The sequence below is a fragment of the Cheilinus undulatus genome, linkage group 5 (genome assembly GCF_018320785.1).
Source record: "Cheilinus undulatus linkage group 5, ASM1832078v1, whole genome shotgun sequence".
Classification (NCBI taxonomy): domain Eukaryota; kingdom Metazoa; phylum Chordata; class Actinopteri; order Labriformes; family Labridae; genus Cheilinus; species Cheilinus undulatus.
In genome coordinates, this window is record NC_054869.1 from 51,657,086 (window position 1) to 51,674,516 (window position 17,431).

Genomic DNA, 17,431 nt, shown 5'->3' on the forward strand with positions numbered 1-17,431 from the left:
AAGCCTTGTGCCCCGCTAAGATCTTAGGCGCCTCCCCTGGGGGGTCCCGGACCCCAGGTTGGGAACCAATGCTATAGAGCAGTGTTACTCACACCTCCATGTTAAGTCCACAGTACCAAAAACCATTCCATAGCCGCTCAACCTAAGCAAAAGAAGTGGTAAGAAAGGGGTGAAAAGGGGGCAAAATAGCCATTCAACGGACGAAATTGTGTACAGCGTAGCAAAAATTGGTGCAAAGTCACAAAAAATTGAGTTACAGGTGGTCAAAAACGTGACAAAAAATAAGTGAAAAGTGACTAAAATGGGCAGAAAAGGTGGAAAAATGGGGAAAAGGGCAATTTAATGGCAAAAGGCAGCTTAAAAGTGGCAAAAGGGGGAGAAATTGCAAAAGGGCAGGATTAAAGTGGCTAAAACTGATGAAAAATGGCAAAAACGGGATGAAAATGGCAAAAATGGGCTAAAAGCAACAGAAATGGATTTAAAGTGGCAAAAATGTAAACAAAATAAAAAAAAAAGCGTGGGGGGTGGGGGGGGGGGGGCAAAATTGCAAATAATGGTAATGGAAACAGAAATAAAAAAAGAAATAAAGGTTTGACCATTAAAACCTACTGTATTAGTATTGGATAATTTCTGAGGTCAAAGTTTCCACATTTAAGATTGTCGGGGGATAATATTTCAAATTAAGACATAAAAGAGCCACAAATCATCAAAAAAGAGCCACATGTTGAGTGAGTGTCACTGCTATAGAGTCAACTATTCAAGTCAGGATTTTCATGCATTGGTCCCAATGATTCTCAAGTCACAGTGTTTAATCCGTAAAGATGTACAAGCTAATGACAGCAGGCTGAACCTTGGGGTCATCTCAAGATCAAAATCAAACTTTAGACTGACAGCCCCCATTATCTTTAACCCCCCCTTCCACGATAACAAACAATAGTTCCCAATTATCATCAAAAAGAGAATTTTCCTGTGTATAAGCAGTCTTCTGATGATTGCTTTATGGGTCTCTAGATAGCTAGATGGCGCCCTCTCCTGGCTTTTGTAAAGAATGCTGGTTTAAGACACTTCAGCTTCTGCTCCCAGAGGTATGACTCACTTCTTATTCACTCTGTTGACCTTTATTTAATAACAGTGGAGATTAAGTGACTTTCTGGTGTTTACAGTGACATTAATCAAGCTCAGGGGCATCAGTTCTTTAATGAATATTTTTTGGGTGAGTCTGGGTCCAGGTCTGGCTGCAGAGTTGCACGTCTGTGTTGAGAAAGATGTTGATCTGAGCACGCTAGGCCTGAGGAATGCAGAGAATGGCAATCACCTTTATTCTAATGACTTTCCTGCCATCAACATGCTGTCAGCTGCTCTGGCGTTACCTCACTACACACATTTTGTCACTTTCCCCTGCACTGGTTCACACTCTCACCATGAGCTTTCAAACGGTCTTCTTCGCGGTCTCGGTTTGTTTTTACACGTTTGCTTCGTCCCTCTCCCCTCATCCTCACTCAGTGAAGAAGTCAGGCTGCTTCAAAGTCAACAGCTGCAAATGCATCATGAAAGATGGCAGCGGGGTGATTAACCTGAAAGCTATGGGAGATGCAGACGGTTTCCTGGGGCGTTTGAGGCCTGTGTCCGCAGAGAACCTGCCGGTGAATGTGGAGCTGCTCCTGTCCCTCAGCCCCTGCCAACCCTTCTCACTGCCAGAGGAGACGACGGCGGCCGACTGCACCAACGTCGCTGCGTGTCTTATTGTCAGGTAGAAATACCCACAATCCTTTCACTCTTGGTTCTTTCACTGACATTCTACCTTCATTCTCTCTAACTTTGTGCTCAAGTTGCAAACAAACTTTCTCTGTCTATAGGCCATTCACCAAATTCGTGCAAATCGCAGTCCCATACTAAAAGCACATTTTAAAATACAATAAGATGTTTACACCTTTGTTATTTATTAAGTTCATGTTATATGTTCAATACAAAAGCATTAGTTCAGATAGCATTAAATTTAATATATAAAATGTCCTCCTTTCTATGTGATTTTGTATTGGGAGGTGGCTGTCCCAACACCTAAATTTCACTGAATGAAAATATTATTTAAATCATTTTAAGAAAAAATTCAAATGGGTTTATTTATATACCTTTTTGATTTGTTTTAAAGGAAAGTTGAAATACTCAAACTTGTATTGTGGTTTTGTTGTGAATTTTGGTAATATAGGTAAAAAAAAAAAAAAAAAAAGGTCACATTTTCATGTCACTACTGAAACAAGATGAGCTGGGTGACCCAGGGGTCCGGGACACCCAGGTTGGGAACCAGCGCCATAGTATATAACATTCTTCAAATTAAAAAAACCCCTTAAAACGGAATAAAAATGGATTAAAAGTGGAAAAAAATGTGTTAATAGAAGCAAAATGGTCAGAAAAGTGGCGGGAAAGTAGCCAAATGGCTCAAATCTCCCAAAATGAACACAAAGGGTGGTGAAATATGATTAGTAGGGGCAAAAAATTGAAAAAAAGGCGAAAATTGGTTCAAAGTGGGAGAATAGGGAGAAGAGTGGCAAAGCACTAGGTAGAAAGTGGCAAAAATGGGTTAACAGAGGCAAAAATAGGTAAAAAAGTGGCAAAAATAGCAGAAAAAGTGGTGAAACTGGGATAAAGAGTGGCAACAATTTGGTTTAAAGTTGAAATAAAGTTAACAGAGGCAAAACAATAGGTAAAAAAAGGGTTAACAGAGAAAAAAAATGAGCCAAAAAGTGGTAATAATGACAGAAAAGAGGCAAAAAATATCAGAACTGTGGTGAAAAGCGGTTAAAAGTGTCAAAAATGGATCAATAGTGAAATGGTTGGAAATAAAGTGATGAAAAGGGGCTTAAATGTGGCAAGAATTATTTAAAAGAGGAAAACTGGGTAAAAAGTACACAAAAGAGATGAGAAGTGGCAAACAAAAGCTTCAAAAATGTGCTGAAAAAGTGGTTAAAAGTTGCAAAACAAAATCAGATCCAAGCTTTACAAACTTTTCAGCTCTAAATTGTTACCAAACTCCAAAGAATTAACCAGGATAGCTAGCACCAATGCTACTGATCCAACACACACCCACTGCTATTATCAACTGTTTGTCTTTTCCAGGAAGAGTTTTATTTTGAAGCTCTTACCTGCGCTGCTTGACATGCTTCCTGAGAAGATCTGGCATATTTTTCCTAGGCCCAACCCACACACTCAGCTCTGCTGCTCATCCCCCAAATGCATGTTCCTCACAAATGTGGCTGTGTTTAAAAGGGAAATAAATAGGCTTTTTCTTTGTTGTATCAATGCAAGACACATTGATACAACAAAGAAATAATCTACTGAACACTAATTTACTGACTTTTTGTGCTAAAGTTTATATTTCTCACACTGGCACATATACTAAATGATGATTTCAGTATTGGAAAATAATGAATTTAATCTCTATTCTTTCTGTCATCAAACTGTTCTAGCACCAAACTCACATATACAGGGGCCTCTAATTGTCTTAATTTGTTAAAACTTGCAGCAAAAATGGCCTGAACCTCAAATTGGGATGGTATTTTATTTGATGATTTACAGCATTTTACTGCATATGTGTCAAACACACATGGGGCATTTACTACATCACGGCTTATTCACTGCTTTCTTGTTAGTTATGAGATGTCGTTGGGATTCAGTGAATTGATTGGTGCCTGTAAATTCCATGAAAAACCTCAAAAATGTGTGGGTCCATTTCTCAATGCTGTGCCTCGGCCACAGTCTCATGGGATGTTGATGTAAATCTCTGTTCACTGCTGAAAAGGCTCTGGGGACAAGATTTTATTAAATATTTTTAGGCATTTCTGCATGTTTGTTTTGTTTGTTTGGAGCAGAGTGGAGTTTTTAATGTAAGATTGCATGGGGTTTATCACTATAGTGAACAATTAGAAGTAAGCAGCTCTGTGTGCAGACAAGAATTTGGTGTTCTGAAGTCCCTATTATTATTGATTATTGATTTCATCCCTCTGAACACAGATTCACCTTCTGCTCTAGTCTAATGTAATGCATGAGTCACAAACAAACATCAGTTGTGCTGCTTCTGTCAGTTTCCATCACTGACATCAATCTCAGACAGGTGTGGTCATTACTTTGCCAGGTGAGCCTAATTCAAGGGAAACTACTTAAGGAGGTTGTTCCACATTATTAATCAAGCCACAGTTTTCATGCAGTATGGGGATAAAATAGATCTTTCTGCAGATGGAAAGCATGAAAAAGTGCAGTATCTTGAAAAAGGTATGAAAACACTGGATATTTCAGGAAAAATTAAGAAAGATCATCATACATTGAAAGATTTATGTGAGTCTGAGCACAGGTTCGTTCAGATAATGGTGTATTAAGGAAAGTTTTCTCAGCCAAATTCATGGTATCAAGAGGGCAGCTGTGAGAAAATCTGCTGATGAGTAGCAGAAAGGTAGTTGAAGCTGCTGGTGCCTCTTGAGTCCCAAGAACCTCTGGATGCAGGATCCTCCAGAGGATTGCTGGTGTGCATAAAGCTGTATTTCAGCCACGTTTAACCAATGCACACAAGGAGAAACGATTGCAGTGGGCTCAAAAATACACTATATTGCCAAAAGTATTTACTCACCCAACTTTGTGTAACAGTTTGGGGATGGCCCCTTCCTGTTCCAACATGACTGTGCACCAGTGCACAAAGCAAGGTCCATGAAGACATGGATGAGAGAGTTTGGTGTGGATGAACTTAACTGGCCTGCACAGAGTCCTGACCTCAAACCTATAGAACACCTTTGGGATGAATTAGAGCGGAGACTGAGAGCCAGGCCTTCTTGTCCAACATCAGTGTGTGACCTCACAAATGCTCTTCTGGAAGAATGGTGAAAAATTCCCATAAACACACTCCTAAACTTTGTGGAAAGCCTTCATGGAAAAGTTGAAGCTGTTATACCTGCAAAGGGTGGACCGATGTCATATTAAACCCTATGGATTAAGAATGGGATGTCACTTAAGTCCAAATGAGAGTCAAGGCAGGTGAGCGAATACTTTTGGCAATATACTGTAGCTTAGGGCTCAGAGGCTTAAACAATGGCAACTAGTGACCTGGTTATTTTATTAACACATCTTGGGTTTTATTTATCAATGAAGATCAACACATGGATATTTTTGATATTATTCATTTAAAAGTTTGAAAAGCACATGTCTTGTAATTTGATATTTGACTTCATCAACAGGTATCACAAGCTAAACAGATTCGTCAGCCGATATTTCAGCTATGGAAGACATGAGGGCAACGAGTTCCACTACAACGACACGCTGAAAACGCTGTCTGTCTCTTACTTTTGTAAGCTCTGACACAAACATTTATTTCCCATCACTGATCATGTCATACTGTTTCATGATAATCTGATGGATAAATGTCTTTCTTCTGTCCCAGCCCACCAGCAGCAGCTGCTCACAGTTGTACATTATCACTGTAATCCAGACCAGTCTGCTTCGTACATCCAGGACCTAAGTCTCAGCACAGAGGAGCCCCTGGAGGTCTGGGTGGAGAGCCCCTGTGCGTGTCCGAATGCCTGCGCCATGGGAGATCTGGGTCTGGGCACCATCTTCCTCATCATCCTCTCTGTCAGTGCTGCGGCATACTTCATCCTTGGTAAAGCTTTTGATTATATCAAAGCATAAACATGCTGATAGAATGAAAAAATACCCGTTACTGACTAGAACCCTTTATGGAGTTTAATATTTGATACACATTAACATTAGATACTGTTTCATGTTTCACTGAGCAGTCAGGGTGAAAGGTGATTAAGTCAGCATTTAAAATATGCCACACAGTTTATTGTTGAAATTTCATTTACTTGTTTAGCTGGCGTAACGTTCATAATATTGATGAGGGAATATTGTAGCAAGCGTATTCATAGTAGGCGAACAACAGGATGAAATAAAACTTACCAGGATCAGTAACGGTGGTCTGCAGGACAGAGCTGACCAGCATGTACTCCGTCTGTGGCCGAGTTCAGAATGACTGTTTTCCACCGCGTCATGATCGTCACGATAACCCCGCCTCATGCCCCCTGACGTGGTTGGTGCTTCGCTCTGGCCCAGCAAAGAGTTGGTGCCTGCTAAGCACCATTTTTAGTACCTGGAGCCAGTGCTTTGTTGTCTGGAACTAGCCCTAGCACCAGCTCGGTCGAAAAGGGACATTAGATAAGTAATTTTATTTGGTTAGTCCAACTAAAACTAGACGTGTAAAAATCTTTAAATTATTTTAGTCAAAAACTGAATTTCTTGGATGGACTAGCACACCTTTATTAGTTTGATTTGTTTTTTTCATGTAAAAACCTTAAACAGACTCAAACTAAACTAGGCATCCTGCTCATGCTCCACAGCCTTTGACCTCCCATCATGCAATTCACAAAGCATGAAGTCCTAATTACATTTAGATATAGGCACATCATGCTTTGTGAAGCTTACTCTACACAGAACTTTACTCTCATGATGAAGAAGCTCAGTTCTGTCCACACACAACTCACAGAAATAATAACAGAAATATTTTCATCTTTAATGGCTCCGGACTGTCTCCACGCATGTGGATGCAGTGTTGAAATTCTGCATCTCAACTCTGATTTAACCCCAGGCTATACTATGATTATTGTTAACATAATATTTACAGACATTTTACAAAAAATCAAACAAAACAAAACAAACTATACACAGTTCCTTTATTTTTCCTGTAGACTGTGAACATTTGGTTTGTTGAGACAAGAGATCAACATTTCAGCTTTTATTTCCAGGTATTTTAATCTAGATCTGATAGAAAACATAGAAGATAGCTTTATTTGTGACGGAACATTAAATCTGAACCTGAGCGCAGACGTTCAGTGCTATTTATTGTTTAAATAATCAATGTAACACACAGGGGGCGAACTCAAAGCTCTGGGGCCAAATCCAGCCCGTGGTACAGTTACACCCGGCCTGCAAGGTCATATCATATTCTTATTATAACTGGCCCTGAAGTATGAGGTCTGCAGATTTCCTGCAGTATAAAAATGTAAACTTGACCTTGATGATATGAAATTTCCTTAAGTCATAAAAATGTGAAAAAAAATAAAGATAGATCAAAAAGAAATGTTGGAAAACAAATTTATTTGACTTCAATTTCAAATTTTGACCATTTTCAATTAATTATTTTCACTTTTTTATCTCATATTTTAAACTGCCAATTTTTCACTTTTTATCTCACATTTTGACCTTAAATTTACTATTTTGACCTTGATGTCATACTTTGACCTTTTAGGTGCACCATTTTCAATTTTTTAGCCATATGTTTGCCTAAAAAACATGATTGTGACTTTCTTTTATATATATATTTGCCTATAAAAGCATTATTTTAACATCTAATTCCATGTTTTGACCTTTTCAACAAATAACTTTGACTTTTTGTCTCAGATTTTGAGCCTTAGCTTATCATTAAGACTTTTTAAATCTCAAAATCATCTATCATCATTGCTAACCCCCCCCCCCCCCCCCCATAATTTATTACTGGTGAAAAATGAGGTTGACAGTCAAATGTGGACCCTGTTGGACCCTCAGGTTAGACCTTAATTCAGAATTCGACCCCTTCTGTGATTGAGTTTGACACTCCTGATGTTAAAGAACACACCTAGCAGTCACATGTTCCAGCATTTTTGCTCATGTGATAAATGGTTGACAGAGATGCTGTTTACTCTGTTTACTCTTAACTATTTGCATGCATTCTTATGCATGGTGCTGCTAATTACCTCTGTCCAACATTTACAAGCTATCCCCTTTTTTGGGTGAAATCTGTTGATTATACAGGCTAAATCTCAGGTTAGCTGTAGATAGTCTTTATTTGAAGAAGTAAACAGACCTCTCATGTGATTTGTGTTAAATATTCAGTTTAAAATGACCATATTAAAAATCCCTAATGCAAGCTAACTAAGATGTGAGCTTTATAAAGGAGACTGCACTTTTACTGATTAATAATCAGTGATGTTGTATTTATAGTGTAACTGGATTTCTTCCATAAATAGTTTCATAAATATTCTCCATTATTGGATGCGCAGAATTTCCTGGGGAAGGACCCCCAGACCGCCCTCTAATTTTATTTAAATACGTTACCCCCTGTGATTAAATAAACTGTGAACTGTTGTGAAATGCTTGTCCAGTTCTCTAACATCTAGGCTACCAGGTTGGTGATTTAAAAACCCATGAATGCCACCCTTAATTTTACACATAAAACAGTATTTGGCTTTTTGATAATAAAACTGTTTAGAATCAGTTCGCACACCTGCTAAAACTGTGTCATGATAAATATCAACACGCAGTATAGTTATAAAATAGAGGCTTTAAATGGGCCAGAAATAATCAAATTTGGGTTTTTATGGCCAAAAGAGAAATTTGTCCTGTACCATTTGACATTTCATGAACAGTTCATTAAATCAGGAAATTCAGCCATCGGTGTACTGATAAATCAAACATGCTTCTTCATTGTTGATCATTTGCCACGAAAAAGTGGTCTTCATTTTTCTTACTTCAGGTCTTGAAAAGTTTCATTTTTAAAAATGTGTGTCAAAGGACCTTAAAATAAAGCATTCAGAATTGAGGCCTCAAAAATAAAACTTGTAAATAATTGAGGTTATTTATATGACCTAACTCATTTACCTGATGGCTGTGAGTCGGGGCTTATTCACGCTGTCCTCTTAAGTGTTTTGCTTTTACCACGACTGCCTCACTGTAAAATATATAAACAAGAGATCCTAAGATCCAAATGTACTTTGTCAGACTGAAGCAGAGCTGTTTTTCCTTCGTTCCTTCTGCAGGCTCCTGCGCTCTCAGGTCTTTCCGGAGCAGCAACGGAGTTCAGATCTCTCCGGAGCACAGTGTGTGGTGTATGATCTGCTACCTCTGCACCGAGAGAAGGCCGGCTAGAAGACACAACGCAGACATGACACACTGCCAACGATAAGCAGCTGCAGGCCTCAGAAACACGACAGGACATCCCAGCGTGTCAAATGTTTTGACCTGAAGGTGTCGTGTCCCGTAGGGAGCCTGGAGTCAGGGTGGTGTTATTGTTTTATAGTTAGCTGAAAGTGACAGGCTTTTCCTCTGTAAACCTTTACACAGAATGCTATAGAGTTATAAATAATAGATAACTGCATTTTTGTTTGGTAGTAATGCACATAAAATAATTTCCTTCTATTTTACATACAATAAATTTAATGAAACGGACCCTTTGTTGGCTCTCTGATTGGCCTGCTGCTGGGCTGTTTCCAGTTAGATGAACTTTTTAGCTCTGTGTTGTTTATTTTGCAGCTATTTTCTGTTTAGTCTGTCTTTAAAATGTGACAAAACAAAAAAGCATTTTATTCTAGTCATTTTGACTTTTATAATTCTTGTCGAGCTTTAGTCGATGTAAACTCAAAAACATTTTAATCTAGTTATGGTATAATTATAATAATATATGAGAATAGAATTTCTAGAGCAGTGAAGACTCATTCTCTGGAGTGACCAATATGCTTCTCGCTCTGTCAATCTGATTGACTAGTCTGGGTTTGGCGGTCGCCAGGAGAACGGTACTTGTCTGACTGCATTGTGCCAAGTGTAAAGTTTGGTGGAGGGGGGATTATGGTGTGGGCTTGTTTTTTCAGGAGCTGGGCTTGGCCCCTTAGTTCCAGTGAAAGGAACTCTGAATGCTTCAGCATACTGAGAGATTTGGGACAATTCCATGCTCTCAACTTTGTGGGAACAGTTTGGGGATGGCCCCTTCCTGTTCCAACATGACTGTGCACCAGTGCACAAAGCAAGATACCGTTAAGAATGGGATATCACTTAAGTTGATATGCGAGTCAAGGCAGTTGAGCAAATACTTTTGGCAACATAGTATACTTTAAAGAAGATGTGGAGCTGGAGCCTATCCCAGCTGTTATTGGGCGAGAGGTGGGGTACACCCTGAACTGGTCGCCAGTTAATGGCAGGGCTGACATATAGAGACAGACAACCAAGCACATTCACACCTACAGCCAATTTAGAGTCTCCAATTAACCTAACGAGCATGTCTTTTGGTAGTGGGAGAAAGCTGGAGTACCCAGAGAGAACCCACGCATGCACAGGGAGAATATGTGAACTTGCAGAGAAAGGCCCTGACCAGGAGGCAAACCAGGAACTTTACTGCTGTGAGGCAACACCATAACCCATGCGCCGCCAGGCAACCCCGTTCATCAATTGTAATGGAGGTATAAAGCTAATCATGATTTTGATTTTTGCCATAATCACCCAGCCCTATCTCACTGCCTTTATCTTTAAGATAAATTTGTTGAAAAACATTGTCTTGATGGTTTCTTCTCTTTTTCAGTCTTATTTTGAAAGACTGTTCCACTCCTCTCTGTTTTTTTCCCAGATCAGTCATCACCAGGCATCCTGTTACTACTGTGTTTTCTCAAGTGACCCAGCAGCACATACACGCTCCCCCACAGTTCTTATTCTCTAAAGTGTTCTCATTATGTGTGTTTGTCAGGCATGTGTGAGGCCTCCATCTGTGGACAGCTGCAGAGTTATCAGCAGAGGCCTGGTGTCACGTCTATGTGAAGGTTCTTAATGGTCAAATTAGCTCAGTCTGTTATCTTCAGGATGCTCTGCTGTCCTTTGTCCTTCACACCTCTCTCGGTCCTGGCTGATGTCTGCAGAGGATGCTCAGCTGGTTCTGTGATAGTCTCATCCTGAGTGGTGTGCAGAGAGTTCAGGAGTGACGGATGGTTTGCACAGTCAGGGTCGACCTTTGATCCCTGAGTGTTAGCGTCCTCTGCTGTAGTCCTGCAATGAATATAGGTGACAAAACACAAAATATTTTAGTTCTTAATAGCATGTTTGAATTTTTGTCTGTGCTTTCCAGTCAAATATTCATAAAGTATTAACTTGCTCTTCAACTACTGTCTTTTAGCGGGCTGACACAGTTCAAGGTATTTGTTCCAAGGCAAAGTTTGATGTCATGATGGCTGTCCCATTAACCATTTTAATAATAATAAGCCCTCATCCACTGCAGACCTGGCATCATTAAAGTCCATGAGAGTCCAGAGCTAAGGCACTGGGCCATCGACTCTTGTTATAAGTTGTTCATAGTTGCTCCTATTCAGTATGAGGGGTAGGAGCTCTGAGTGTAGTGCAGGTTAGTCTACCTGCCAGCAGGTGGCAGCAGAGAGACACATCCCAATAACTGTGGTAGGATCAGAGCAGACTTTCCATAAAGATGAATCACTGTAACAGACTAGTATTGAAGACAGTTTCTTTTTAAGTTTGTTTCCACAAGCTTTATGAAATATATTCCTAAAGTTAGATGGACTCTGCCTGAGTCCAAGACCGGGCCTAATGTGGCCCGCAGCCTGGAGCTGGGTCAGGCCAGTCTCTGGCACCTTTATTTTGGGGGTAGCAGGCTGAAAAAGTTGAGAACCCCTGCTGAAATGGACAGCAATCCTCTACAAAAACTCAAACTGCTCTCTTCACTTCCCAGACGTTTACAGACTGTTGTTAAAAGAAGAGCGGATGGTACACAATGGTATGCCCTGTCCTTACTTTTCTAAAATCTGATGCTGCCATCAAATTCAAAATGAGCTAATATACTTTTCATGAAATGTTAATTAAAAAACAACACTACAAGTGGTATATTGCCTTCACATTATGTTACTATTTTAGTTAAATAGTTTTGAAATACCGCTGGAGAAAAGCTGTTAAAAAGTGACCCACCCAAATAGGTCACATCTGTAATACAAGCCTCTGTGTTTCACTCAATACGCTTTAATAAAACACATTTCTGTCACTGAAACAACTGTTGGAATTTTAGGCCTAACGTAAGCTCTAATGTCTTTAAGTATGAGTGTGTACAGTGTTGCTTGATAAGTGTGTTCAGTAAAATTAGATCAAATCGTTAAGCAGAAATTTCCATCTTATTGGTTAGCCTGTAAATAGAATTTCTCTTTATGTGTTAGAACTGCTGCATTAGAAATCAACAATCTGTACGTTAAATGAAAGATTTCTAATAAGCACTGTGAAAGTTGTTTTGTGGCTAACAGACCTCACATATTTTTATTTGTTCATAATGATTCCCACCCATCCTGGCAATTAAATCAAAGCAAATTCAGATCCTTTAGACTCATTTTACTGAACTGAAACAAACTGCAGCTGATGTGTGACTTTCTAGTTACATAAAACTCCTAATTCACCGGGGACAGGTGGACAGGCGCCTCACAGCTGAAACAGAACAACACTAGTTAGCGTCCATCTGAGAGATTCTTGGCTCTGAGCCAAGCTGTGCCTGACCTGGCTAACAAGTCATCAAACTGGGCAGTGGTCCAGAGTCAAGCGGCGCTGAAAGAGGTAGTTACATTAATCCAGACAGTCCCCAGAGAGGCCAGAGAAACGACCTGGTGAATGGAGTTTGGTATTTAGACTTAAAGGGTGAATATTGTCTTTAGAAGACACAAGTGGTCCCTTGTTAAAGCTGCGTGAGCGACGTTAACCAATAATTTGCTGTGGCTTTGCTGCGCCTGCTACAGTAAAGCTTTGATAGACAAAGTGGTGACTCTCTCTGATTTATTAGGTGTAACATCCTCATGTCACCACTCATCACTGACATTTCACAGAACCCTTTTCACAGATTATTCTGTAACTCCATCCTCCTAGTTTTTATGTAAAGAATGTCTCTGTGGATAAAGCAGATCTGATTTAGACCCAGTGGGCATGCCTTTGCATGCACGGCTGCAGTTGTTCTAATTGCTTGGGAAAATATTTTTTATCCCCCCACCCTCAAACTGACATCACCTCTGAGACCGGCTTTAGCAGTGGTCTAGTTTTTGGAAAAGGACGGTGAAAACCCCAGATATGACGTGAAAGATATTATCCAAGGAGCAGTTTATGAGCGGTGCAGATGGCTGCACTCAAATGGCTCATAATGGGCTCCACGCCCCAAAAACGGCTCTGACAGATCATACCTCATCTCCGCTGTCTCTGTGTCCTGTTCCTCATCATCACAGAGGGATGAAGGCAGATACAGATGGAGCACAGAAACCTTAGTGGCTGCAGCCTGTGCATGAAGACCCGCCCTCTCGTTGCAGGGGGTTGTGGGAGTTTCTAGGAGAGAAAGTGAGCTATGGTCAGAGATGCAGCTTTGGGAAACATTTTACTATAAGGTACTCTCAAATTGGCATTGTTACAAATGTTTATCTAACACAGTGTAACTCAACCCTGCTCAACCACAGAGCCAAATTGTTGAAAAATACATTTGCAAGAGCCACAATCTAAGTGGAAAAAAGTGTTAATTAAAATAAGTTAAAGGTGGCAAAAGTGGTCACAAATTGGCAAACACTGGGAAAAAAGTGGTGAAAAAGGGCAGAATGTGGCAAAAATGGGTGGAGAGTGACCAAAACTAAGTTAAAGGTGGCAAAAAAATGTTAAAAAGTGGCAAAAATATGAAAAGAGGTGGGAAAAATCAGGAAAAAGGTGGAAAAAAGGGCTAAAATCGGCAAACACTAAGAGGAAAGTGCCGAAAAAAGGAATGACTGTGGCAAATATGGGTGATAAGTGACCAAAAATAAGTTAAAGGTGGCAAAAGTGGTCAAAAAGTGGCATACACTGGGAAAAAGCTTCAACATTAAGTGACACAACATATAACTCAACATAAACACCATGCATTAGCATCCCGCAGTAGCAGTTAGCATTTTTGCTCAATATTTACATCACAAATCAGCGATTAGCATGGCACGCTAGCTGTTAGCATTGCTAGCTAACGACTACTGTTTACAGTCTCTAAAGCATCAAAACATGACTTGAAGTGCATCAAAATACACAGAAAATACTGGAGAAAAGATCTTTTAACTTCTCTTCATTTGATAACAGTAGTTTTGAACTTAACAAGCTACTTTGTCTGTTTTCCCTATCTAACAATAGGCTAGCGAAGTTGTGAACTCACTAGAATTCCTAAAGATGTTTTTTATTCTCAGCAGAATTATTTCCTTGCAGCTGGCAGTTAGTATTCTGATAAAATAATACATTTATTAACACCTCTAAATATGACTTTGACTGGATTAATAACCTTTTACAGGTATTTATAGCGTTTTATACCATAATGTTTAGACTGCTTTAGTGTATGGATCTGCTGACTGTCTGGTGGTCTTTAATGTGTAAACAGGTAAAGACAGGAAGTGATGTGTTGAAGATATGACCTCACGATAGTGACCCTTTGCTCGGCTTTACACTGTGTCTAGCACTCTCTAGTGGAGAAAACCTAAATCTAATCAACACATTAGAGTTAAATAAGGGGATTTAGTAGCCCTATTTTTAAAAAGGGTTACATAAACTGCTTTTCACATCATTAAGCAAATGACATTTTTCTGTTATTTTCCTAAATATTAATGCAAATGACAGTCAAAATATTGTTCAAGTCATCAGCTGTTAGAGCTTAATTTAAATGTTTTTGAACAAACTTCATGATGATAACCATTATTTAAAAAAAAAAGCCTTCAAAATTCACTGTTCCACATTATTATGCAGAACAGAGTTTTAAAGATTTTATAGGAACTCTAAATGGTCATTCACTGAATTTGCAGCATTAGGAGGTCATATTTACTGAAATCAAAACTATTTCAATCAAAAACATCTTAACAGGCCAAGTTCCGTGTTGACATAGAAGACATTAGCGTTCGATTCAGAGCACAGATGGGTTCCTGCAGATAAAGGCATAATGAAGAAGGTTTCTGACAGACAAATACATCAGATTAAGAGAGCAGCTGCTAAAATTTCATAACAAAGCAGCAAACAGGTATTTGAAGCTGCTGGTGCTTCTGGAGTTCCACCAACCTCAAGGTGTAGGATCCTCCAGAGGCTTGCAGTCGTGCATAAACCTACTATTCAGCCACCCCTAACCAATGCTTACAAGCAGAAACAGTTGCAGTGGGCCCAGAAATACATGAAGACTCATTTTCAAACAGTTTTGTTGACTGGTGAGTGCTGTGCAACCCTGGATGGTCCAGATGGAGGAGTTGTGGATGGTTGGTGGATGGCCACCATGTCCCAACAAGGCTGTGACATCAGCAAGGAGGGGGCGGAGTCATGTTTGGGCCAGAATCATGGGGAGAGAGCTGGTAGGCCCCTTTAGGGTCCCTGAAGGTGTTAAAATGACCTCAGCAAATATATATATTTTCTGACTGACCACTTTCTTCCATGGTACAAAAAGAAGAACCATGCCTTCTGTAGCAAAATTATCATCATGCATGACAATGCACCATCTCATGCTGCAAAGAATCCCTCTGTGTCATTGGCTCCTATGGGCATAAAAGGAGAGAAAAATGAAGAATCATTGTACCATGAGAAGATTTGTGTGTGATTCTGAGCCAGAAAACAAACAAAAAAAATCCACTGATGAGTAGCAGAAAGGTATTAGAAGCTGCTGGTGCCTCTGGAGTCCCGAGAACCTCTGGATGCAGGATCCTCCAGAGGATTGCTGGTGTACACAAAGCTGTATTTCAGCAAACCCTTAACCAATACAAGGAGAAATGATCACAGTGGGCTCAGAAATATATGGAGACTTAAATCAGCGGCTCTGGGAGGATATTCTGACATCCTGCTAAGAAATTCAAGCAGAAACTCTCCAAAAACTCAGAAGTTCAATGGATGCAAGAATTGATGGTATCAAAGAAGGGCTCCTATGTTAACATGGAACTTGTCCTGTTAAGATGTTTTTGATTGAAATAGCTTTGATTTCAGTAAATATGATCTCCTAAAGCTGCAAATTCAACAAATGACCATTTTCAGTTCTTTACAACCTAGAAAATGTTTTAAAATGCTGTTTTGCTTAATAATGTGGAATAATGTGCATTTTGAGGTTTTTATTAAAAAAAAAATGGTTATCATCATGAAGTTTGTTCAAAAACATTTAAATTATGCTCTAACAGCTGATGACTTGAACAATATTCTGACTGTCATTTGCATCAAAATTTAGGAAAATAGGAAAAAATGTTATTTGCTTAATAATGTGGAGAGCAGTGTATACCAGTTTTTATTTTGGTTAACTGTTAGTTTCTCATTTGTTACCTGGTAACTTGGCTGGTTTTTGTGTAGGTTAACTATCAGGTTACAGAGTCACTATGCCAACAATAGTAAAGGTTAACTGGCAGTTAATTCCTTCCATTCCAGTTAATTCCAGTTAATACCTTCCATTCTTCACTGGTAACTAGGCCAGTTTTTGCAAAGTGTTACCCAGTTTTGAATTCACAAACATTCATGCAGCAGATGTCATTTACAATGAGCCAGTAATCCAAACACTACGATCTGGGACTGGGAAAAAAGATGTAGCATTACGACATCTCAACAACTGTGTCAGCTTTTCACAAGAGGATATCCAAAAGGCAATTCCCCTAACTGCCCAAAAAACATTCACTGCCCTCAATCCAAATAACACAGGAAGAATGCAGAACAGAGAAACTTTCATGTCAATTGGCGTCAAAATTGGGTTGTGTTTTTTTGAGTCATCAGAAAAACAATCACAGCTGTTACTGCCCGGAGCCAGAAGAAGAAGAAGAATTCATGTTGTCTGGATATGATTATGGAGATTTGCAGGCAGATGGAAGCTGTCATGTTTTTGTGTTTCTCAAAAAGGCCTCTCAAGTGGGGAGCAGTGTGCGTAAACAGCAGCTAAAGTCTATTATGAAGAGACACAGATCATATTAGTACCAGATACAGTAAGACAATAGAGATGATGTTGTTTCTTTACTTTAAAATCTAATCTGCCTTTGTTTGTGTATTGATTATGAATTTAACGTTTGTCAGTTTGGACAGCCGGACATCTGCAGAAGCCCTGAGAGGCAGTCCAGAAGAAAAGAATAGCTGGCAGTTTACTCTCAGTCTGATTTAAGTTTATTTGCCTCATGTTTTTATGACAACAGGTGAAAAAGCAGTGCCATCCTAACTGTTTTACATTTTTCTACTGAAGAAGAGCTGTATATGTGATTCTGTTGTTATTTTGACAGCGGCAGTACCTTTTTTTGACATTAGGCTTCTCTGCAATGTAAAGTTAGGGAATGCATAAATATTCAACCCCTTCAAGTCAGTATTTAGTAGAGTCACTTTTGGCTGCAATCACAGCACTGAGTCTGTATGGATAGGTCTCAGTCAGGCTCAAACATCTGGACTCTGAGATTACTCCATCCTTCTTTGCTAAACTGCTCAGGTTCCACAGGGATCAGGTGTGAACAGCCCTTTCAAGTTCTACTGGATTAAAGTCTGGGCTTTGACTTGGCCACTCCAGAACATTCACCTTGTTGTCTTTAAACCATTTCTGTGTAGCTCTCTCTGTTTGCTTTGGGTCATTGTCTTACTTACATTGCGCTTCTGATCTGAACTGTATTTTCTTCTGTGATTAACAGAATCTTCAACA

At 39.5% G+C, this 17,431-nt stretch overlaps 1 long non-coding RNA gene across 1 annotated transcript; it reads left to right on the forward strand.

Moving 5' to 3' along the window:
* The first annotated feature begins 4,144 nt into the window (after positions 1-4,144).
* On the forward strand, positions 4,145-9,240 carry LOC121510217. The gene is made up of 4 exons (XR_005991921.1): positions 4,145-4,266; positions 5,220-5,329; positions 5,423-5,641; positions 8,832-9,240. It is a non-coding gene; the product is annotated as an uncharacterized LOC121510217 (long non-coding RNA).
* The last annotated feature ends 8,191 nt before the right edge of the window (positions 9,241-17,431 follow it).